The sequence below is a fragment of the Cavia porcellus genome, unplaced genomic scaffold, assembly GCF_034190915.1.
Source record: "Cavia porcellus strain 051 isolate PalLab524CR breed Dunkin Hartley unplaced genomic scaffold, mCavPor4.1 scaffold_1, whole genome shotgun sequence".
NCBI lineage: Eukaryota > Metazoa > Chordata > Mammalia > Rodentia > Caviidae > Cavia > Cavia porcellus.
In genome coordinates this window covers 102,759,382-102,785,018 of record NW_026947484.1, presented here as the reverse complement: position 1 = coordinate 102,785,018, position 25,637 = coordinate 102,759,382, and the positions used below count along the sequence as shown (strand labels likewise).

General features: G+C 34.1%; 1 protein-coding gene across 36 annotated transcripts in view; it reads left to right on the top strand.

Annotated features, from left to right (window-relative positions):
- Lingo2 (leucine rich repeat and Ig domain containing 2) overlaps nt 1-25,637 on the top strand; it is a 1,124,971-nt gene that overhangs the window by 787,110 nt on the left and 312,224 nt on the right. For all 36 annotated transcript variants that reach the window (XM_063252389.1, XM_063252376.1, XM_063252386.1 and 33 more), the window contains one exon: nt 9,225-9,383. The gene's annotated coding sequence lies outside the window, so the exon portion shown is untranslated. The remainder of the gene's footprint in view (nt 1-9,224; nt 9,384-25,637) is intronic.

Genomic DNA, 25,637 nt, shown 5'->3' with positions numbered 1-25,637 from the left:
CCAAGCAATGGAGGGAGAGGAGAAGCAAGTACTTGGAAAGAGATGAAAAACAGAATTGAGATGTGTTATGTGTATGTAACAGTTCCCCACAGGAATGTAATCATAATTTACTACAAGCATGTGCAAAAATAATTTTAAAAGAAGCAACTGGAAAAGAATCAAAAGTTTATCTCACGTGTTTCCTTTTGCTCAAATATTACAGCATAGATTTTAGTTCTTGAAAACTATTACAAATCAGTTTTAGAGTTAACTTCTGGTAAGAAGGGCAATGGGAAGAATGTTGAAATTACTTAGGAAAAAATATAAAAAGCATGGAGTCAAGTGTCAGTTGTGGGAAATTTGCCATGTGACTAATTGGTGCATCATTTTAAGAAAATGCAAACTGTCATCCTGGGTATTTTCCTAGAAAAATTGGAAAGGTCATATCACAGCGATATATATGCACACATGATTATAGCAGCACAATTCATAATAGCTAAACCTTGGAAACAACCAAAATGCCCATCAATTGCAGAATGGATGAAAAAGATGTGGTATTTTTATACAATAGAATATTACTCACCTATAAAAAGGATGATCTTGAAGCTTTTATAGGTAAATGGAGGCAACCTGAGACTGTCATAAGTGAAATAAATCAGACTCACATTTGTAAATATCATATTGTCTCTCTAGTGTAAAACATAGTAATAAAAAACTGAAAGAGTAATAAGAACCAAAATGTATGATAGCTGTTGTAATAATGGAAGGGAAAGAAAGTGCTGTAAATGATATAACTGTGTTTGTTTAAGTGTAAAAGATAGATAACTATACTACTAAATTTTGTTAGTTTATCAAATAGAATAGTTTGTACTGTCATTGTTTGATTGTCCACTTTTTATGCTTTGATTTTGTAACTTGAACAACTACTTCTAAGATAACAATGTGTAATTTAAAAAAAGAAAATACAAATAGGAATATGCTCTATTTTAATTGGTAAAAATGGTAGATCATATATAAATTCAGAATTAGACATATTTGAACAAGATGGAAGGATGCACAGTTGTTTGTGTCTGAGTATACAGCACTAAGACTAAAGAACTTCTGGATTTTAAAATCATATCAAATGAGTATCATGGAAGATTACTTCAAGATTGTGATAACTAATAATGTAGCTCAACATCAAAGTGGGCATCAGCAAACCAGCCATGGTGTACATTCCTGTAATCCCAACACTTGAAGGCTGAGCCAGGAGGATCCCCAAGAGTTCAAAGCCAGCTGAGGCTACATGATGAGTTCAGGTTTTTGAGATCCTAACTCAAAACACAAACAAACAAACAAGATAGGCATCACCATAACACATTAGTGTTATTTATAATTTAATCTAATCACAAGTTTGTCACCATTATTCAGTCCAATTTTCTCATTTTCTCTGATGGGGGTGGGGAGGAGACAGGAAGGGAGAGGCGGGAGGCGAGGAAGGAGAAGAATCATTGATTGCTTTCAGAAAATTAAGGTCATTTAAAATTGTGTACTCAGAAATCCTGTTATTTTGTTTGCTGCCTTTTGTATCTTCTTTCTAAAATAAAACCTACTGAAAATATGGTTCCTTAAAATCAAGTGAATTGGAAATCTATTAAGTTGTTTGTACATCATGCTGAGTAAGCTGGGCAAGTGCTATATTGGAAAGACGGGAGCTTCATGGTTCCAGGTATTCATATAGATCTTTCCGTGATCTGAATGCCTCTGATACGTGACTTCACTTCTCTGGCCTGAGCGTCTCATCTAGAGATTGACTGAATCACTCAAATTCAATACATAAGAATGTAGGATTAATTGAGTGTATAACACTATCAATTAACTGCATTCGACTCTCTGATCCTTTTGAAGAAGAATTGAGGTCCTCTGGTAAATAACTTAAACATTCTAATCCATATCTTCATTACTGTAAAGGAAGCTATATTTAGATGCTTTATACAGTTTTTGAGCAAATTCAATGAGAAATATATAAAATAGATAACTATAACCTAACAACCCTAATGTGTGTTGTTAATAATATCTGCTACTGAGAGAGATGTGTGACTCTTTTGCAAGAAGAAAAGAAAGAAAATAAATAAGAAGAAATACTTATATACAATAATTTTGGGGCTGTAAAACTGACCTCTTTTCTTTTTTAAAAGTCACTGATAAAATAATACAGATTTCAAATTTCTAAAGCAGAAAGCACAGTAACTTTGATCATTGAAAATCTACCTATTCCCATATTCTTCATAATTAGTCTTTTGATGTTTATCTGTGAAAATGAGTCAATTATCCATGCATTTTGCAAAGTACACTACGCAGTTCTTTAATGAGTACACTGACCAGAGTGCACTCTTGTGCTTCTGTTAGCTGCGCAGGAGGCTATGCAACATGCCTCCATGAAGAAGATGAAACACATCCCTTACACAATGTTTAAAAAGCAAATCAAGAAGTACAAACCAGTAGCCTATAAAATGGGTACCCAAGTGCTGGGGAATGCTTTGGAAAGATTTCTTCAAGGAAGATAAACTAAAAGGGTGGGAGTGGTACACACAGGAAAGACAAAGGCTACAACATTCATCCCAGTGCACTTAGAGCCACACAAACACAAGAAAACAGAGTTGCACATATTGAATTTCCTCCATCTTTTCTTTTCGGACTTTATTGTGATTTCCTTTGTTTTGAATGTATTTATAACGACTTTATCAGTACCTTTGTAAAACCGAAATAGTCTCAAAATAGCATCAGATGAGAAAACTGAATAAATTTATGTCATTTGAAAACCATTTCTATTTTAGTAATAATAAATCACTTAATTTGTAAGAGTATCCATAAATCCTATTCTTACTGTTTGTTTTCATTCAGTAATGTATTTACAGAGAAATAAGTAAAGATATTTTAAGCCTAATGAAAGCTTCAGTTAGATACCGTTTCAAACCAAAAGGAATTAGTACTTTTTATGACCACCTCTAATGTTTGGAAAAAAACAGAGTAACCATGTAATAAATTGTATAGAACAATTTATACAGCATAATAGCATCCTTCTTGTCCCAAAAACTTACATGAAAAGTTTGTAAATTAGGACGCGCTATAAATCATGTAGTATATTTTATTGTGATTCCTTATTCACAACAATGCGACACTATGTGTTGGATGCCAGGAATATTAAGGCACTATCAAAACACAATTGGTTGAATTCTCTTGCAATTTAAATTCAACTGAATAACTAAGAATGAAGAATGATTTAAGACACAACAAACTTCGAGCATCTTAAGAAAATTTAAGAGTGACACAAAACCATTATCTAATGAAAACCGTCCATGTATCACCTGTGTGAATTAGTCATTTTATGCTGTAGCTTTATCTTTGACCAGTGGTGGTATACTTAACTCACAAACATCATGAAATGTTCTTGCCTAGTTTCATAGTGGATGGATTAAAATCTAAGACTATTTTGATTTGATATAATATTCCCACCTCTCTTGGTTACCAGTGAATGTAAGTATATCCCAATAAGTTTTATTCTGAGACTGTGTATTTTTTGTAAAGAGAACGTGCATTTTTAGTTTTGTTCCTGTACTATCTAGTCCTATGCCCAACATGATAGAGTTTCTCAATTATAGTCTGTGAAATAGATAGGTAGATTAATGAGCAAACCTGTGCTAAATAAGTGAATGTAAAACCTTTGATATTGGCAAAGAAAATACAGAAAACCTATTTTCAAAGAAGGGATCAATAGGGTCATTTCCATGTAATAAAACAGAGTCAGTCTATAAACCAGGAACTTATACTAACTTATTTCTACTTTTTTATAATAAGTAGCAAAAGCACAGTGTAAGAAGTCACATTAAATTATAGATGGGTGCTTCCAAAACAAACAAATTTTGAAAATTCCTCATTTCAAAGCCAGTTTGGGAATTTGGAAATTATATTTACAAACACTTTCTAAGCTACTATTATATGCGTTCTTTTAGTATTCCAGATAGCCCACAATACATTGAAAAGATTACCTCATGAAAGCAGGAATTGTTTAGTAAGACAATTGATTTGATAATTTTTAGTATTCTAAAAGAAAATAATACGTAGAAAACCATTCTGATGTGAACAAAGACAAGTCCTATCTAGAAGTTGACTGAAGTTATGTATTTTTTTCACTTTTTTATTGTAAAGGTAATAAACCCCAGAAAAACAAAACAGAATAAAGCCAGTCAAAACAAAGCAATGAAATCGGTACCGAAGTTTGAAGCAGGATAATAGGAAAACAACAATGACCACCACAGTCTATCTTGTTTCTGTACAATAGTTGTCCCTTCCATCAGACAGAGGAAAATCAAACCAAAACAAAACAGGATAAAACCAATCAAAACAGAACACTGAGTAAAGCAAAACAATTAATCAGAACAAAACAAAACAATGAGAATAGTATTGGACCTCAAAAACAAGATAAAAAAAACTGTGCTGTACTGCGTACTGTCATTCTCCCAATGGACACTCAGATTGCTGGCCCCAGACCTGCAAAGTCAACCAAACAATAAGAGTGTTCAGTTGCTTTTAGTACCTCAAGTGCTATCCACTCAGCCTGGCTTCTGAACCAGGCTTTTGCTTAGGGGCAGGGGTGGGGTGGGGTCTGCATTTCAGCCTGCAGACAGTAGGTAACGTGAGAGGTGCCAGCTGACTTCTCCCCTCCTGGGCCCCAATGGCAAGTACCTCATGTACCAGAAAGCTGGCTATTTGCCTCTTGGTTGGCTTCTCCCAGACCCAGCATGACTGATTCTTGGGAGGCACTGACTTCTCTCTTCCTGGGCCCCACATGGCTCGTGCTAAAGTTATATCTTAATAAATATCAGAGCTTAGATCAACACATAAGAAAATTTTATCTCTCTGTGTGTGCGTGTGTGTGTGTGTGTACAAACTTGTGCTAGATATGTGAATATTATTGTGCATCAGTAATAGCCTTAAGATGACACTCCTTTAAATTTAAGTATGGACATTTAGTATCCAGATATGCATCTGTTATTCTTATGGAGTTATTTTTGAAGTATTATATTTTAGTTTGAGATATATGTTTGGCTTCAACTATTTCCAGTCTTACCTTCTAGCACAAATGGGACAGTAGGATATCTCACTACTGTCTTTTAACAAAGTCCCCATATTGGGAATTCGTGAAACTCTAATCACTGGTGCATGAGATTGTATGATTGTGTAGTCTGTTAAAATCAACTTTTGCACCTGTGTCCATGAATCTATAAAACATGTCCATGAATCTATAAAACATGTCCATGAATCTATAAAACACTCACATGTGTCTCCCTACAGACTCAAATTAACTTCTCTATCCTTTCTGTTCAAAAACAATAATTTGTTTTTATATATACATTAATAAATATAACTGTTGTTGCCAAATATAAATACACTGTCTTAGTTACTTTTTACTCGTCGCTGAGACAAAATACCTGAAGTCCAAAGTTGGGAAAGGAAAGGTTTATTTCTTATAGTTTTTGGAGGTTTCAGTCAGTTGGCTCCAAGGCAGGGTGGCATGGTGGGGCCGCAGTTCATGGCGGCTGCAAACAGCAAGGCAGAAACCAGTAAGAGCAAGACACACCTTCTTCCTGCCATTACATTACATCCTGGCTCCACCCCTTTGTGGGTGTAGCACTGACACCATCAACCAAGCTCTAGACAATGAACCAGTCACAAATACATAATGCAAACTCATGAGGCCTGGAAACCACAGACATAAACCATGACATACACATAGTTTGATAAGCTATTCTGAAGATCACTAAGCAGGTCTACTCAGTATCTTTCTACATTTCTATGGGATAATTTTGGGGGGGGGGTTTGTTTTGTTTTCTTTTGGTACCAGGGATTGAACTTATGACATCACACTTGCCAGGCAGGCGCTTATGCTACTGAGCTAAACCTCTGGCCCCTATAATAGTTATCTTTGTGAAAAGTATCAGTCTAGTAAAAATTGTTCATTGTGCATGAGTATTATCTTGGTTATGGAAGTCAAACAAACTTATGAAGTGTGTACACCATATTTTTTATATGGACATAGTTATGTCATCAAATATGTGGCAGTTTGCCCCAAAATTAGTCACCTTCTGTACTTTGTTAGACTATGGTCATCCCTCTGTGCAAAGATTATGTCTATAGTATGTTCATAACTTGTTACTGCCATGTAATCTGTATTTTTTAATTTTAAAGAGAAAAAAATCAAGCAAAATAAAACAATAAAGCTAATCAGAACAAAACCATGAACACAATATAGGATTGCAAAATAAGATAATAGGAAATCAACAGTGGCTACCATAATGTCTCTTGTTTTCATCTAAATAGCTGTCTATCAGATAAAATAAGGTAAAAAATCAAAACAGAATAAGCCAATCAAAACAAAACAATGAAAGTGCTATAGAACTCAAAACCAGATAATAGGAAATCAACAATATATTTTCACCACCAATATATTATACCACAATATATTTTCAAAATAGCTGCCCATACCATAAGATAAAATAAGGTAAAACAAAACAGAATAAAACCAGTCAAAACAAAACAACAAAAGTGTTATTGGACTCAAAACCAGATAATAGGATATACCACAATATATCTTGATATCTTCAACATAGTTGTCCATACCATCAAACATGCTAAAAAATAAAACAGAACAAGACAGAATAAACACAAACCTAACAATAGCATGAAAACAATCCAGGAATTCAAAAAAAAGATAAAAGGAAATTAACAATAATTACCACCTTTCTTTTTAGATGTTTCCTACCCTAACTCCTTCATTTTTTTTTTATTCTAGGGAGATAACATGATGTTCACCCATATGAATTTGAACCATTTCACCCATGAGCATATATTCATTTACTAACAAGAGCCTTGATAGTATCCTTCTTTATAGCTATTTCAATTGTATAAAAGTACCATATGTTTCTTATCCATTCTGTGGATAATTGCGAAGCTACTCCTGCTTTTTTCTGGTTTCCTGTCACAAGAAACAATTGTATACTCTCCTTTGACTTTCAGTCTATGAATTTCCTTTTGAGTTAAATATGTTTTATGTGTACAGCATAATGATGAATCTTGTTTCTTGATCCACTCGACCTGTGTTTCTTTTTATTATTTACCTGAGGCCATCCACATTAAATGGTTATAACTGGCATGCATTTTCTTGTCTCTTTCATCTTATCCTCCTACCATTGGCCCTCCACTTTCCCCCAGTGTTCAGTTGCCTGCCCTTCTTGTCAATCCTCCTCCTATTCTTGTTCCTGGACCCATGGTCATCTTTATCTTTCTCTAGAATATCCTCTGTGCCCTATGTAGGGTTAGATGGGTGATCAGAATTCCCTTGGTTGTTCTCTATCATGAAAGTTTCTTATTTTTCTATCAATTTTGAAAGAAATTTTGAGTTAGAAGCTGTTTTTCTTTCAGAATTTTAAATACTTTACTCCAAGCTCTTCTTGACTTGATGATTTGTATTGAGAAGTCTGTCATGTTCCTGATTGGTTTTCCTTTATAGGTGATCTGTTTCTTTTCTCTAACAATCTTTAATATTCTGTTTTTAAGCTGAATTTCTGGGATATTGACTATTGCATATGTGGGTGTAGATTTATTTTGGTTTTGACTAGTTGGAATTCTATATGCCTTACTTATCTGTGGGCCAGATCCTTTTCCCATGCTTGGGAAGTCTTCTGCTATCACTTCTGTAAGTAGCCTTTTAATTTCAATTGTGTTGTTCCCTGCTTTTCCATTGACATCTCTCTCTCTTAAATTATTCTTCTTTGTGTTGTCTTGCAGCTGTTTAATTGTTATTTCCTGGTTTCTTGTTATTTTTAAGAGATCTTTCCTTTCAGGATCACTAGCTGCAATCCTGTCTTCAAGGACTCAAAGTGTATCTTCAATCTCTTTCATGTGGTTTTTGCTAGCTGTTGATAGTTTTTAGTATCCTGGATATCTCTTTGAATCTGTTTCATGCATTGTAATTCCTTCCTAAATTATTCATTTAAGGTTTCCATCAATTTCCTATGCTTCTCCTTTTAACCCTTGTCTTCTTTAGATATGCTCAGCAATTCTTTATGTTTGTGATTTCTTCTTTTATCTGACATATTATTTCTGATGATTACTTTTACAGTCTCGTAAAGTGGTTTACTTCAGTTGTTATCCTCTCAAAGATTTCAGGAGTGTGACTTCCATTTTCTTCCATATTTATACTTTCCAGACTTGTTCTGTGTGGGCTAGAGTTCTAAGATTGCCTTTTGCTCCTTTGTCTTGACATGTTTTTGAGTTCCCTTTGACAAGCCTGTTGTGAGGTCCCAGGCTTTTCCTGAGATGGCTACCCTTCTATGGTGAAGAGAAATGGACCAGGACCCTGGATTTCTCCAAACCAGGTTCCTCGAGAGGCAGTGGGGCACGAGGTGGGCTTTTCCAGACCCATGAAGCTATCCTGAGGCTTCCCTGATGGCTATGGGTGCATGGTTGTGTAGCTGGTTCTTATCTTAGTCTGCTTGGCTATCCCAGGACTCCCTTAATGGCAGTGGGTACACGGGCATGTTTGTCTGATTCTCCTGTCTGGTGCTGACTATAGCATCTCCAATAGCAATCTTAAGATGCACAGTGAGTATCTGCCTGTTTCTCCTTGCCCTTACCAGTTGCCCTCAGGAAGCAACTGTCCCTGATGGCATGTAATCTGTATCTTGATAAGAACATTGGTGATTGCTGAATTTGAAGCACTTTATACATGCTCCTCTTAGGTCTTTCTCACACATGCTAAAAAGGTGGCCCAATGTTTATCCTATAAATGCTGACATTCACTGGATGGTCAGAGCCCACAAAGGAAATTGATCATAGTACCATGTGGAGTTTTCACTGTTACATCTTACTGCTTATTACCTAAGAATACTACAGATAGAGTCAGGAAAGTACTGTGGATAATAAAAATGGTCACGTAAATGAGAGAGGACAAGATGTGTCTGCTATAATGTGTATCTTAATAATAAAGTTTATTGGAGGTGACTTCTTAAATATATAAATACTAACATGAAGAAGAGCATGCTACCTTCAGTAGCATGTAAACTTCATGTCTGCTAGCATCTCGAGAGACTTAGAGCCCTTTATGCACTGCTTTATGGTCTCCTTATTAAGTAGTGATGACTCATGGTCTGAAGACATGATTCACAGTTTTCAATTAAAATGAAGAAATGTTTATATCATTACAGGTACATGTCAAGCATTTGGCTTGTGGAAATTTGAGAGATGCTGCAGCCTGTGACATGTTGGAGTTATCATGATCAACTACTCAGTTTGGATTTCACCCAGTGGCCGAGAGCTTTGCATAGTAGACAGCAAGGGTTGGACTTTTAAAGAGAGTGAACCAGGTAAGTTTTGAGGGAGACATCTAATCATTTATCATTTGCTCTAAGAGCCTTAATATGATGCCAAGATATACTGAATAAGGTACTTGTTCTCTAAGTTCACTGGACACATTGTTGAAGAATCAGTCCTCCATTAGCTTCAAGAGATTGTATACATAAAAATAACTGAGTCCCTTTCCCTCAAGAGGAGAGATGTATTTTAAAGTACACATAATCAGGCATGAAAATACCACAGATGCTAGTTTATTGCAATAGCCAATAATTTCAATTTATAGCAATTCCGTTTTTAAATAACTGCTCTGAACTTTAAAGGCATAAGTGGTTATACTTTGTTTGGGTTTGGCTTTCTGTTTTGTTTTGTTTTTGAGGCAAGGTCTCACAATATAGCTCAGGCTACCCTTGAATTTACAGTGATCTTCCTGCGTCAATCTCCTGAATACCAGGGTTACGGTCATGTGCCACCACAACTGGGTACAGATGGTTGTACTTTGAAGATGCAGTAAGGAAAGTGTTGCCTTTAAGTGTTTATATTTTATACACTAAAGAATTCTGAATATCTATATCATCTTGTCTTATAAGTATTCTTCATGCTTACATTAATTTAAATTAAATACTATTATTTTTGCTTTTAATGCAAATATTTGTAATTCTTAATTCTATTCATGAATTATTTTAAAAAGTGATAGAATGATAAAACTACCTTATTGTTGTGGTTCTAAGAAATTAAAATACAACATTATAATCCAAAGTTACATCTATTTTTTATATTTCATTCTGTAAACTCGTCTCAGTTAATTTCTGTAATTTGGGCAGTTCTTATTTTTTTTCTCCTTATCTCTCTTCCAGCCCTAGAATATCACTTAAATGATCAGTATTAATCTGGATAAAGCACATTAGTCTCATCTTTTGACTTTAAGACTGTCAAAATTTTTCAGACTCTTTTAATGAATTAGAAAGCAAGATTTCTTTAAGTTCGAGTATAAAACAGAAAACTTAAGAAAAAAATTAATTTAGAAAACAGTGGAAGTTTTTCTATGTCAAATGGTTTAGCTCTTTTACTTTTTTTAACAACTATGGCTTTCTCATTTTCTGAAAATGAAGTGATTAACTGTGGACTATAGCCTAAAATAATTGTTTGGATGTATATAGCGACTTCCAACATGTTTGAAAACAATTTATTCTCTAAAGTTTTAATAAATATCCCTTCCTAATAATATTTATATGTCTATGGGAATATTTTAATCACCAATTTGAAATCTTTTAGAAATACTGTAGATTACCAAACTCATGGTATAAATCTTTATTTGATGAATTGAACTACTGGATAACTTTTAGTGACAAAATGGGTTACTCGCAGTTAGAAGAGGTTTCCTAGTGCATAAATAAAAGGAGAAGCAAAGCACAGAAGCCATTGTTGGACACCAGTGAATTCTATTGCATGCTTCATAGCATTAATGTCTAATGTATAATTATATCAAGAATGTTTCACGATAGAATCCCATAGTTTTAACCTTGCATATTTTAAAATCTTTCCAAAATAAAGTTCACCACAACTACTTTTCAGTATCTCCAACAAAATTATTAAAGCCTCAGAGTTCTAAATAAGAAGATTAAGAAGTAGATAAAATTAAGTCTGCAGTATTTTGAAGGTAAATAAACATTAGATAATGCAGTTAGTAATTACCTTGTCACAAAAGCAGAGCTTATGTCTATTTGTGGAAAATGTATTTCAAATCTTTAGACTATTTTATCTTCTGAACTATGTAAGTCATCAATTTGGGGAATGAGTACAATAAGCAATTTTGATCTAAGTATTATGAAGAAACATAATTCCTATTCACAAATCATTTGAAGTAAATCTTGTTAATTAAGATATACAAATATAGTAAATTCTTTCTCCTGTATTAAAAAATACAATTTAACAGTGTCTCCTTCAGCAGAGAAGATTTGGCAGTGAATTTATAGATTTTTCAGTAAAAGATTAACTATTTTAAAATAAACAAACAATTTATTCATTGTAGCTTTATAGTTTTCAGTATTTTTACATTCATGCTTGTGGTCTGTAATATTAGTGGCAGTTCCAGTTTAATGGTGATCCATCCTAGCCTTTCTGTAAAGTAGAAAGTGTCAAGACTTCCAAATTCTGTTTTGGAAGTTTGCAGCAAAGCTATAAAAAAAATCTGAACTATTACTAAACTTAGAAACCAGTTTTCTTTCTTAAGGCATTTTATTAAAGTAAAGATTCATGTAGCTTAAGCTATCAAGTAAGGGTATCAAAGGAAAGATTTTCCAGAGTACTTCTCATGATAATTTGCCCCATATAATGGGATGCATGTTCTCTAAAATAGTTCATGAAAACCATTGAAATCGTACCTGTGTATGCGATATATATCACTGGCTCTCTGCAGAGAGATATTCTTGCATGTCTAGCATTGTGTATTTTCTAATCTGCTGAAGAAAATTTCTAAGAATTTAGTGAAGCAACTGATTCCACATGAAAAATCTTATATGAATCTCAAATAGTCAATGACTATCTATTCACTCATGCCCAGTGCTTTTCATATGCTTACAGCATATAAAACTATAGTTAGAAACAAATTAGTAACCCTTCCTTGCCTTGCTTTCAAGGAAATTATAACTACAAAAACAAATAAAGCAAATAAACAACATCAACAAAAAATAAAAACCACATAAGGTAAATACCACTTTCAGGAAAAATAAAGTAAGATTTTCAACACAATGTGTCAAGCAAAATTTTCAAGTAATTAAGAAGGACTACTAAACTGATAAAAGTGTTAGGAGGCTTTGGAAACTTGAGGGTAGCATTTTAATAGATGAGATACATATTTAAAGGTACTTGATGTTCAGGGTAGATTCCAACAAAATTACCATGGTACGAAAAATAAGCAATATGTTTAAAAACTGAAAAGCTGACATTTGGGCACAGAGAGAACCAAGAAGAGGCTGCTTGTGTATGCCTGGAATGGGATGCGTCACGTGCAAAGGTATGGTGGGATATGAAATAATGAAAACATGGCATCTGTATTTTTAAAAATGACTCTGGAAGAGGGTGTATTGGAGGAAGGGAAAGGTATGTGTAGAGAGAAGAGATATCACGGGTTGGTAGAGAAGTGTGTGGTTTCTACTCTACCAGATCATCAATGGTAGGAAAGTTCCTGTCCATTGTTGACTATTCTCTTTAAAATGCTGACTAAATGAGTATCTTTCAAATATAATCAGTGCATTCCTACATCTGCAACTTCTTTAAGCTGTAGTTTAAAAACCCTGCACACAAAGGATGAAAGAATTTAACTTGCTTTTCATCACACCCGTGTGCATGTACAGACACGCACATCCCCCAGAATCTTCAAATTTATGTTTCAATTAAGATGGGGGCAGCTGCTACCCTGCTTTATTTCCCTTTGAGTCTTACATCTCTTAGGTTTTATCCTTCTCTTCATCGTTTTATCATCACATCAATCACCATGTTTCATTCCTCCAGAACACAGCATGCATTGCAGGCACATTTTTATGACTAGAAAGCACGCCTACCCTTCTCGGCACTTACTGCTTACTTAAACCTAATTAAGTAATTCTGCTGAACGTATCACATCCCTTTCCAACACAATGCGCACTTGGTCAGAATAATAGGGAGCACACTAACGCTGCGGGAAAACTGGAGAAGGGGGACCAAAGAAGACACCAAACACAAAACTGTGGCCTTCAGCCCAACACCTTTTGACACAATCCTTCAATGAGCAAGGCACATTAACCCCTCTGGCAGAGGCAACTCCTAACTCCCAGCCTCACCCTCACTTCAGCTATTTTATTGGAAAGTATCATTGCTGTAAGTCCCTCCAGAGGACACTAGAGTCAGTACACTTTGTATAACTGAGTCATCTGTTTTCAAAGAAGTTCTCTTATAGTCTGGGAAAAATATAATACATTCTTTCTAAATATGCAGACTTAGAGAAATGTTATCATAAAATAAAATGTGAAATTATTGAAGGAAGAGTTTTGCCTTTCTTCTTTAGCACCTAATTCTAGGTCTTACATAAGTCCAATACCTGACTGAATAAAGGAATAGCAAAATATGTGCTTCACAAAATTGTAACTTCTATAATTTTAGCAGGAAGAAGCATCTCTTTTTTAGTGGGAATAACTGATACTTGGTTCACTTTGGCATTGTTAGATTAAAGGTATTTTATCCTTTCTTGGTTATCATATGGCCAGTATTTAATAACAGAGTAGTATACAAAAGGAATAGGGGTATAGAGGAGATATACTAAAATAAAAATATGAAAAAAATCTAATAAAATAAAATACTGTTTAAAATCTTTTTACTGTTTTACTGTTTAAAAATCTTAAAATAGTTTTTTTTTTGTTTTTCATTAGTGTACATTTGCAGACATAATGTGTACATTCCCTGAGTTGATAAATGTACACAACACGTCTTTATTCCTCGTGGCATCCTTCCCCTTCCTTCATTTCTCCTCCCTCTATCTCTTGATCCTCCATTGAAAAATGATTATCTCTCTACTTCCTATTAACTATCTTCTATTTTCACCTTTATTTATAATTTGAATTTCTTATGAAAGAGAAATCATGAGATAATAAATCTTGTGTGTCTGATTTATTTCACTTAAAATTATGGTATCGGATGCATCCATTTTCCCACAAATGACTTAGGTTTATCTTTCTGTAGGGCTACTTGCCCACCATATTGTGTAAATACCATGTTTTCTTTATTCATTCATCTGTTGATAGACATATGGGTCACTTCAAAGATTTAGCTGTTATGAGGTGTGTGCTATGAGTATGCACATAGCACCTGATGTCTTTATATCACATGGGAATATACCTATAAGAGGAATACCTGAGTCAAATGGAATTTCTAGTTTTAGTCTTTTAAGGAATCTCCACAATGGTTGAACCAGTCTGCGTTTCCACCAACCACATAGAAGTGTTCTTTTTTCCCTCTGATAACCTCACCAGCATTTGTTACTATTTGATTTATTGATGATGGACATTCTTTTTGGAGTAAGATAGAATCTTGGTGTTGTTTTAGTTTATATTTCTCTAGTGGCCAGTAATGTTGAGCACTTCTGCATGTGTGTGTTGGCCATTTGTACTTCTTCTGTGTTTATTCATTTCTCTTGCCCATTTTTTATTAGAAGTCTGTTTTGAAAGTCTGATTTTTTTGAGTTGTTTAAATACCCCTAGACAGTCCTCTGACTGAAGCAAATTTTTTTTCCCATCTTGTAGATTGTCTTTTCAATCTGCTGGCTGTTTCTTTTGTTGTGTGGAAGTTTTTTAATTACATATGACTCCATTTATTGAGTTTTGGTACTATTTCTCAGGCAACCAGAGTTCTGTTCAGAAAGGCTTTGCACATATCTATGACTTTAAGAGTTGTATCTGTTTTACTTTCCAAGAGCTTAAGTGTTTCTGTTTTAACTTAAAATTATGGTATCGGATGCATCCATTTTCCCACAAATGACTTAGGTTTATCTTTCTGTAGGGCTACTTGCCCACCATATTGTTCTTTGATCTATTTTTATTTTAGTTTAATACATGATGCAAGAATGGGTCTGGATTTAGCCTTCTGCAGGTGGCAGTGAGTTTTGCCATTTTCTGGTACTTTTCACGCTACTGGATATATATTTTTCTGGATGGAATTTACTGGTGTGTTGTCATGCAAAAAGCTATCATTTTTCTTTTTGGACAGAGAGGTCTATAGCAAACTGTGATTGACCCGTGAACTATGTTTGTAACCGCTGGCTTTAGGTGAGGCCTTGGTTTGAATCCCAGCCCTGATACTTACAGATAATGTGATCCAAGGAAAGTTCTGCTCTCAGAGGTTGGACTCCCAATCAACAATGTAGAGATAATAGTACTGTAACTATTAGTAGTGTAACTGTGAGAATTAATTGAGCTATCAATTTAAAATTATTCAATAGTAACTTACACATTACAAGTAAACTGTTGTTATTATTTTACCATATAAAATCATCATAAAGAGCAGAGCACATCTGAAATCCATTAAGACAAATTTCAGATTATTTACATTTCATCTCCAGAAGTAAATGAGTTGATCAAAGAAATGTGTGTATCAGAATGCCTGACATGTTATAAGAACTCAAAAAGTGCTCCTTGCTTTGGTATTATTATTCACTTTTATTAGATTTTTTTTCTCATTTTCTTTGAGAAAATCTTTTCTATGATCTATTTCAATCTACAACGTCTTCGAGTGATGGCAGTTCTGTAAACTATGCTTAAGGTTATGCTCTAGAGATAATCCTCTGTTTAGTAATCTATTATCATTCATATTATAATCGTATTGTTGGGTACTTTGTATTGTGCTAAATATCATTTTTTTATAATCAATAGTATCAGAATGGCCTTTCTTATCAAATTATAATCTTTAAAGTCAGTAAAACATATTGAAATTCACCAAGTTGAACATTAGCATACAGCAACAAATAAAATATCCCGACTTGTAATCTTCTAATTCAGAAATATTACTTAATGCACTCTCAGACTCTCTTTGGTAATTCCTGACATTAAATAATATCTGTAATTATGTCTTTATTCTTCTCTATTACATATTTTTATAAGAAGAATAATTTGATTCAAAGTAAAAAGAATTGAAACTGCATTTCAGGTGATCACACATAGCAAGTAATCTAGAGCATCCTTTGAAGAAGAATGTGGAAGAAGCTGAATAATCCCAAGAATTTCTGGCCAGTGTTTTGTGGACTGTTGGTTTTGAGCAAGTCCACTTTTCTAAGTGAAGGAAGAAATGAATGTAGACAAGAAAACAGTAGTGAGAGGTGAAAAATCAATCAATTGGAGATAACTTAAAGAATTTTAGGCTTTGACAAAGGGCTGTGTAGGACAGGAATTTTTTTCATCCCTCACACACTAGAACTGGAGATTTGTTCATCTTCCCTTAGCAGCAGCTCACTGCTGCTCCCACTGAGAGGCAGAGGAAGCTGAGAGTGGAAAGGAAGGGGATTTCAGATGTGCTTGGTTGTGAAGTAGCAGGAAAAACGCCTAAAACATGGAATTGAAAGGAAAATCAAGCAGAGGCATGCCAGGGCTCACAGTTTGATTAAAATATGTCCAAGAGCTTTTAGACTGAGTTGTAGGAAATTTTAAATGAACAAATAGGACATTTCTTTAAATGGACTTATTCTTTTTGAGCATAGGATTTAGAATGAAATGAAGATACTATTAGAGACAATCTTTGCAAAGTCTCTTCTGCAAATTTGTGAAAAAAGAAAACCCAAAGCCTAAATGTATCATTATGTTTCTTCTTCTTGACTCTAACATGACAATAGCAAGAAAGCAACAACGTCCCATTAACTGTTAGGCTTGATGCAGGACGTTTATGTAGGGGCAAATTTACCTGGCAATGTAGGCAAAGTTTTACACATACTTAAGATCAATCATCTGAGGCATAGAAATGTCAACAACTTACCTAAGCTCACAGAGTTATCATGTGTCAGAGTTTTTCCTCCAAGATTTTCTCTTCTTAAAACCGATGTTTACTATAGTATTTTGTAATTTTTAGTTCTGTCCTACATTTCAGTTTTTAAAATCAATAATTCAATACCTATGCCATTAAACATGTTTGTAGTTTGCTGTATTGTGCAATAAATTTTTATAATATTGTATGATTTAGTTATTAGTGTATGTGTGTCTGTTTTGCTTCTCTGTAAGTTTAAATGTAGTTTAAGAGGAGAATCTATAATGTTTTCTGTTTGTGTATTTTCTTAAAGGCTCATTACTACTAGTACTATGATAGGCCCTGATTCTGAACAAGTGTTTACAAATGATAATTTCAACAACAATCTGTTTTCCTTTTTAACAAAACAGAAAACTTACATACAAAGTTCATACATAATTTTAGCATAATTCCTTAAGTAAACTTGTGTACCTGTAATTTTGAGTAGTTGCACAAATGAGCAAGTTAAATGTTATTTGAAGAGTAACTTTATTCATGTCTATGTAAAATTTTCTTCACAGAAAGCACCAAATACATTGTTTTTCAACACACATCCTATAGAACATTGGCTTAAGGGTATATGGTCTCTGTTCAAAGAGTTTTGTAGCCAAATACAGTTTGCTGATGTGTCAAAATTAAAAGGACTGTACCCAAACAAGAATTTAAAAATAAAGAATTTAGGATTGCTCAATTCTTCGGGCACCTGAGTCCTACTCTTTCTTGAATAATCAGAGGGCTATTGATAGTCAGATGAAAGTGACTGGTCTTAGGCTATTTTTTCCTAGAGATCATAACTCTGGTATTAAGAAGCAAAACCTTAGCTAGCTGCATTGTTATTCTCTTTATTCTTTTCTCTTAACTTTGCCTCTCTTTTTTCCTCCTTCTCCTAGTCCTCATCTTTTTCCTACTGCTCCTTCCTCACCCTCCCCTCTTTCTTCAGCCCTTCTCTGTCTCCCAAGTACAATTTTTCTCTCTCCTCCCCAGTCTGTGCAAATATTACCATTTTCTTCTCTGGGCTTTCCTGTGTTTATGTTTAAGAGGCAGTTGCCTGTAGTAACATTCCCATTTTATATGTGAATGTTATCAACGAACTTATAATTTTCTCTTTTCATTCCTCCTACTTTCGGCCAGTCAAAAATTGTAATTGTAAAGCAACGTCAGTAGATGAGTTTCTTTCATTAGAGAATTATCTTTTTGAGATCAGCCTCACTTTCATATTCTGAACAGTGGATTTATACATAAAGGTTACATTTTACATATTTAAATTCAGCCTAATGATTAAACAATGCCAGACACTGTCAGACTGCACCATGAATACCATCACCTGCACATTTTCCAGAGTCTCTACATGGTCACTAGGCCACAGAAACAGTTTCAATTTGTTTGCCTTCACTTCCATATAGATAAAAGACAGTTTCTAATCTTAAATGCTAATCTCACTAGCAAGGTTTTTATGGTGCCAAAGACAAAAAAAAAAGAGTTTTGTGTAATATTGTAAACAAGAATAAAAGGCAAAAGATATGTGTCAGTCAGGATAGATGATAACAACTAAATATATTCAGAAAAAGAGTTAATAGTGAGATGGAGCCTTGTACAGTCTTCATAAAGGATGTGGATCCACGATCAGAAGAAGTCACAAAAATAGAGAAAAACTGATGGACACTTTTACCAAAGAGAAAGGCAGAGGTCAAGAAATAAAACATATAGTAACTTGTTCAAGAGAGAACAAATGGTTCTTTTTGATTGTATGGAAGCATTAGCAAAAGCAAGCAAAGAGATGTTTGAGACTATACCTGGGAGCAAGATTGAAAAGACCTTTAAATGTCAGGGTAAAGATTCTGAATTCTAAATGTATTCAGTGGGGAACCACAGAAATGTTTGTTTATAGGGAAAATATGGAATAATGCACTTAAGGAAACATAAACCTGGTAAATTCAGCTTTTGTAAATTATTTATTTATCATTTGGTGCAATAAATATATCAGTAGCATACAACATTGAGAAAAAGGTGACAGGCTTGAGAAGAGAGTCTGAATGAAGTTGAGGAAACCAGAAAGGAAGCAAAACACCAGGTGAAATTCTTGCAGGGGTTATAAGAACCAAGCATGGGAGAGTAGCAGGTTGAGTCTCGTGAGAAACTATTCACAGTTGTGTATATTTATCAATAAGAAATGTGTGCATATGAGGCTGTGCTAGAGAATCACCCTAGATATATGGTCCGTTTCATTACACTTGATCTTCCTAGGTGAGCTGAAGTCAAGCACTCTCATCTCTTATGCCACACACCTCATAATAACTTATGAAGAATCACTATACTGCAATGCTTGCTTAGGGAATTTCTTCAGGTCTTAATAGCCTTAATAATAGAACTAAAGAGGCCCGCAAACAGACCCATTTTTGTTGTTGCACCTACTGATGTAGCTTACTCTCTGACACTAGAGGATTCCAAGCAGGGCTAGATTATCTAAGTAGCACTATTCATATATTGCATCATTTAATGGAATCTGAAAATGTGTTGAATGTATTTATTGATATTTATAATGATCTTTCATAAGTACCTCAAAGTTAACCTGGACAAAAGTAAAATATCATATACCCTTCACCATCATCCATACTTCCTCCTCTTGGGAGTTTTCTCTGTTTCTTTCTCTTCCTTTCCATATATCTCACTGTCACTACATCCTTTCTGTTTTTAAAGTATGTTATCGATCTGTTTGCTTCTCTCCAGCTGCAATGCCACACTCATCATTTGGTCCCAATATTTTCCACCTAGATTCCTGCAGTAGTCTTTGTCTTTTTAAAAATAGTTTTCCACAGTCTTTTAAAATATTTCCCTGACCTCAGTTTTGTCCTCCATCCTTTCAAAACTGACACTAAATGCAGATCTCAACACATCATTTGCATACTACCCCTATGCTTAGGGGTAATGCTTAGGGATAAACCCTTCAGGGTAGGGCATTTACGTCTGAATGCATCAGGCGAAATTGCTCATAATCAAAATTCTTTTTTATCTCTTACACTCATAGTTTTTATGCATGCACTTTGACTTCTGCTGCACAGCCATTGCACAGAGTTTATCTTCCCTGCCTAAGCAGAGCTGCTTCTTATTTGCCCTTCAGGAGCTCATAAAGCTGTTTTTACCAGGTCTGTTTCTCACACTAGAAATGGGCCATTTAAGGTAGGGACCAGTTCTTATTTATCTTTGTTTTCTAGAACATTTATATCTCACAGACCTGGCTTATATAAATGAACATATGTCTTTTCTTCTCAATTATATCAAGATTAGCTCATATAATTCTTTGTTAATTTTGATGCTTAGAAATCAAATCCTATTCTCTTCTTTGTCTTACACGAAATGTCATTATGGGATGGGAGAGAAGAACAGTGGGTTCCAGAAAGCCAAGAAAAATATTGTGGGCTGGCAAATATGATGTAAATGATCAGGACTGAAAACAAAAATTCTGTCTGAAGTGCTGAAATATTGCAGATGGTGTCCAATATGACTCAAAAAAGTGATTTCATAAAATGATAGTATTTATATGAGCAATTCAAAGTAAGTTGCAAACTAATTCTGATACAAAAGTTTTAGAGTTTAAAGGCCTTTTTATGATGCTGTGTTCTTAGAATTTAGTATTATGTAAAGATCAGTGAATTTCTTCTGTGATATGCTACTTAAATATAATGAATATTATAGATATATTATTTCCATCTAGCCCTTTAATCCAAAAAATTTCTTAAGAAAATTAAAAACTGACACTGGATATAAGTAAGCAAATATAATAAATAAGATGAGACATGTCACAAAAACTATTCTTGTGCAATAATTAAGAAGCAATTCAATTTTGTTCATTTCTTGACATTTAATTATAAACATTTAAATATATATAGATACAGATGATATAGATATATGGCTGTTGGAGCATGAGTTTAGTATTAATGAGACCCTGGGCTCAATTTTCAGCCTATATATTTATTTATATATAAGATTTTATATAAAGATATGACCATGTTTACAGGTAGTTTCAGTGTGCAAGAGCTAAATGTTTTTTACGCTGATTTCTAACAAGTCTAAAGCACTGAAAAGGTATTAAAGAATTTCATAGCCAAGAATTTCAACTTCTAGTACAGATGCTACTCAAATTACAATGGAATTTACAGCCTAATAAATCTATTTTCATTTGAAAATGTTGTAAATAAAAAATGCACACAATATTCCTAACCTACCAAACATAGCTTTGCAACACAACACACTAGTGTAGGCTGCTGGTTCCTTAATCGTGATTGCCTGTCTGACTGCAAGCCATGGTTTGATGGTGCTTCTCAGCATTCCAGGGAGCACTGTGTTGCATGTCACTAGCCTGGGAAAAGATCCACTTCACAACTTCCAAACATTGCTTCCACTGAATGCATATTGCTTTTATACTACTGTGAATTTGAAAAATTGTAGGCTGAACCATCATAAATTAGAAATCACATGTATAACTTGAACCCCATACTCAAGGGTTTCCTATGCTATCCCTGAACATCTTCAGGACATAGTTAATGTAAGTTAGGTTATCAAATTAATCTATAAACCATGGGAGCACAGCTAACATATAATATTTTTATTTGAAAAGTTATATTTGTTTCCTATTGTGAGCTTACAGCAAAATGAAAGCACATTTTCACCAGCAGAAATGGTGATGTTTTCTCTATCTGATCTTTCTTCAAATAGAATTCTTAATCAAACCAGACCTTCTGAAATACATGATTCGGAAATTTAAAAAAAAAAACTGTCTAGCAAGAGCTAGTAAATTATAGTTTGGTCTCATTTTTCCTAAATTCTGTGCATCACTCACTCATGAATTATAGTTGTCTCACTCTTATGAGATATGCCATATAACTCATTCTAGCCAATATTATGCATTTAATACTGAAGATTCATGTCTTGGAAATAACTATTTCAAACAGAGGTCTTTAATTAATCAGAGGGTAATTGCATTAATTATCTTTCCAGTTGCCACGCATAATCAAATCCCACCCAGGTGAGTCTGTGTTTGGCCTCTGCATCTGGCAAGCTTTTAGAGATTTAATCTGGAGCAGGTTTCAAATGGAACTCCATGACTGGACATTGAAATGTTTGTATCACTAGGAAAAGCACTTTGTCTTTACTATGTGGAATCTTCTTTTCTGTTTGGAAACAATAATGAGTCCAAGCATGTATTTCCATGTTCAGAAACCCAATTACTAAAGTTTAAATACGCCACACAGGCCTTCACAAAAAAAGGCTATACAAATTAGACTCATACTCAAATTAGGATCATATAATGCCAGATTCCATAGAGGTGAATATAAATGTCTGCCAGATAAGATAGAAGACAGTTTGATTTAACTGATAAAATGTCTATTTATAGTGCTGTTTCCTCCTGTGTTAGCTGGTGTCCACAGCTCTATTTTTCTTTCACACCAGACTATAAATGTCTGAAGGTCAGGTATTGTTTTGTTTTTATTATAGTAGTCTGTGTTTCTAAAGGAATTCCTGACAAATGATAATTGAATGAATGTTGATAATTGAATGAATTTTTTAAAAAGGATCCTGTACCTAATATTTTGTGTATATATATATATATATATATATGATAAATACTTAGTATATTTCCTGATAAACACATTAATGAACTGATTAAAGAAGCCTGCATATATGACATTTATTACAGTTTAAATATTTTAATTGTCAATTAGGGCACTTAATGGTTAAAAGAAATGGATGTGCATCCTCTTTATAGCTTTAGAAATCAATTCCACTGAAAATTCAAGTTTGAATGTTACAGTACAGCATTGAAAATAACTTCCTGGCAAGTATTCCCAAATTACACACTTTATTAATTTTTAAAAATAAAGTTATCTTCCTGCTGGCAAAGAGTGACATTTATAGTATGATTTACAGGTTTGCAAATTTCATCTTGTTCTGCACATGCATCTGCATTCAGCTTACCTTCTTTTTCAGTAACTCTCCATGTTTAAAAGGAAATTAGGGAACTTTATTTCAGAAAATGCAGCCTAATTTGATGCTTTTGTATTTGAGTGAAATTCTTTTTAAAAGATCACCAGTAATAATTGTCATAAAGGGAACACTATTTTGTTAGTATTAGTAATGAAAATAAAAAGAAATAGGTGCTAGCATTTTTGTTGTAAAAGGAAATAATCACTGGGTTTTGATACTCCAATCTGAGCCAGTACAAGCTCTGAATATTCCAGGGAAGGATAAGGCAGTAGCTGAGAAGCTTTTAGGGAAATATGTATTTTATAATTAATGTTAAAAAAAATTTACTGTAGAAAATTTGGCATTGGCCTGGCACATTGCATTTAGACAGCTTGCCTCCATTCAGAGAGAATGCATCAGTAATTTTATTATTTTGTCAAAAACACTGTCACAGAAATTAGGTGAAAGCATAAACTATACTCAATGAATACACAGTATCTGTGCTAAAGGGAAAAGCAACTTTCAGGTCACTTCAACACTAAACTATCAAATGTTTTACCTCCACCTTGAACCCTCTGTGTAAAAATAAAGGAATGCTGTCTTCACTGGGACAAAACTGAAAGGAACCCGACCACAGTCCACAAAGATGACCTTCAGGTGGTCCAAAGACTCTGCCAGTAGTCTCCTATATTTACTTGTAGAAACTTAAATTTACAACCTTCTAACATTTTTGTTGTTTTTTGCGTATCACATTCTTATTTATTTTTATTATAATCCTTAAGGTAATAAATTGTACTTTTTAAATTATTTAACTCTCTTATTAGACTGGTAGACACTGATGTACAGTATCTTATTTACACTGTAGTTCAGTGTCTAAAAAGCCTTTAAGATTTAATAGCTCCCCAAAATGTTTGATGAATTAATAAATGAAAGTTTTCCAGATACTACTTTTATAGCATCTTCAAATGCCCATTCTTTAACCTTCATCCACATCCTCAAATAATTCTGAATTTCCTGTCACGCCATTTAACATTTTCTCAAAAAATCACTCATGAAATATTCATAAATATCTCACTGTCGTAACATGTGCTTTGTTTCTTAGGGCCTATTATATACTCCCCTGACTCTTCTGAAATAACCTACTATGTGTGGGTCAGAAACAAGATAAAATCACTTAAAAGACTGAGTTACAAAATGCAGAGATAGATCATGAAAGACACAGCAGTATTAAATTAATATATTTTAAGACTGTGTCTTAAGCTATGTCTATTAAAGAGATCCTTGTCTAGAAAATCCAGAGGTTCTTGGGGAATGTGCTAGAATTTAGAGTTTTGAAGAGGCTTTCTGGGAAAATGATCCACAGAAATGTAACTCTTGGACAAACATCACCTACTGAGAAACCCTCAGTCAGCAGAGGGAGAGTGGTGTGGTGAAATAACTGAATAGCACCTGCTATCACCCAAGCCAATGTCAAAATTCTAGGGGAAAGAAAGAACCAAGATTAAAACTGAAATGATCACATTAGATATTACTATTGTGAGATTACATTCATCTATAAAGTATTGAGAAAACTTTTATTTAATATAACAAACAAAAATACATGGAGGCATTTTCTTCCATTTTACCACAGAAATTTTGTGCAGTTTTGGAAACTGGTAGTTACAGTTAATTACTGAATAATCTGATACCCAAACCAGCGATGTCTGAAAGCATCACAGGTGTTATGCAGTGGCATCATTACAGAGATGAGACATAGCTAAAGGAGATATTAGTGTTACCTAAGATCAATTCTCAGCAGACAGAAGGGGAGCAGGAAGAAAAGACAGAACTGGTAGACCTGATTTTGAATTCACATTAACTCCCTTTGGTGATGCCTCAAAATATCTGAATACTTAACAAGAGATGTTAATGCAGATGACAAACATATAGATGTGTAGAGAAAAATGGAGAAATTGAAACAACCAGGGCAAGACCCCTTTGCAAAGCAAGTAAAAGTGGATTTAGATCTGTAAGGAGAAATGAAGGTTTTGGGAAGAGGTAGTACAGGAAGAGAGAAAAGAGTGCGACAAGGAAGAAATGCTTTTCTTTTACATGGAAGACCATGAACATAATGGTCTGATGGGGTGTAGCTTGTTCACATTAAGAGAGGATGCTGAGCAAATGGGCTAGAAATGGAAACCAGGGCTAATATTAAAGAAACTCAAAGCTTCATTATTTCAAAAGTAAAAATGCAACTCTTCTGGTGTTTCAGAATGTTTTATAGTAAAATCTCTTTGAATCAGTGGTATGTATCTTGTATATTTCATCTTTAATCTTCAAAAGTTGTGTGAGGCAAGCACTATTAATTTTGTATATCAAAACTGAAGCTCAGGAAGTTCAAATAACTTGCCTAAATTCACATGGAAGAGTTAAGCCAAGATTCCAGGACAGACGAGTGTGATCTCACAGGCCACTACAATATGTTGCCACTTTTCTCTAATTTTGCTCTGCTCATCTCTCTGCTTTCAGGAGGGTCTTGTCAAACTTGCATTTTTCCGCATTTTCCCCCATCTTATTTCATTTCTTTGGCTAAAACAATAGTGGTTCCATCTGACCCAAGAATTCCCTATTGCAGACTTTTGGAAAAAATGCTAGTAAATACATCTCTCATTTCTTGAAATTAGTTGCTTTGATACATATGTTACCTGATATTTCTCGGAGAAATGTGTCTTGACTTCTCAAAATTTTATTTTATTCCTCTGTCTTACAACAAATATTGGAACAATGCAAATACTTGAAAGGTTTGA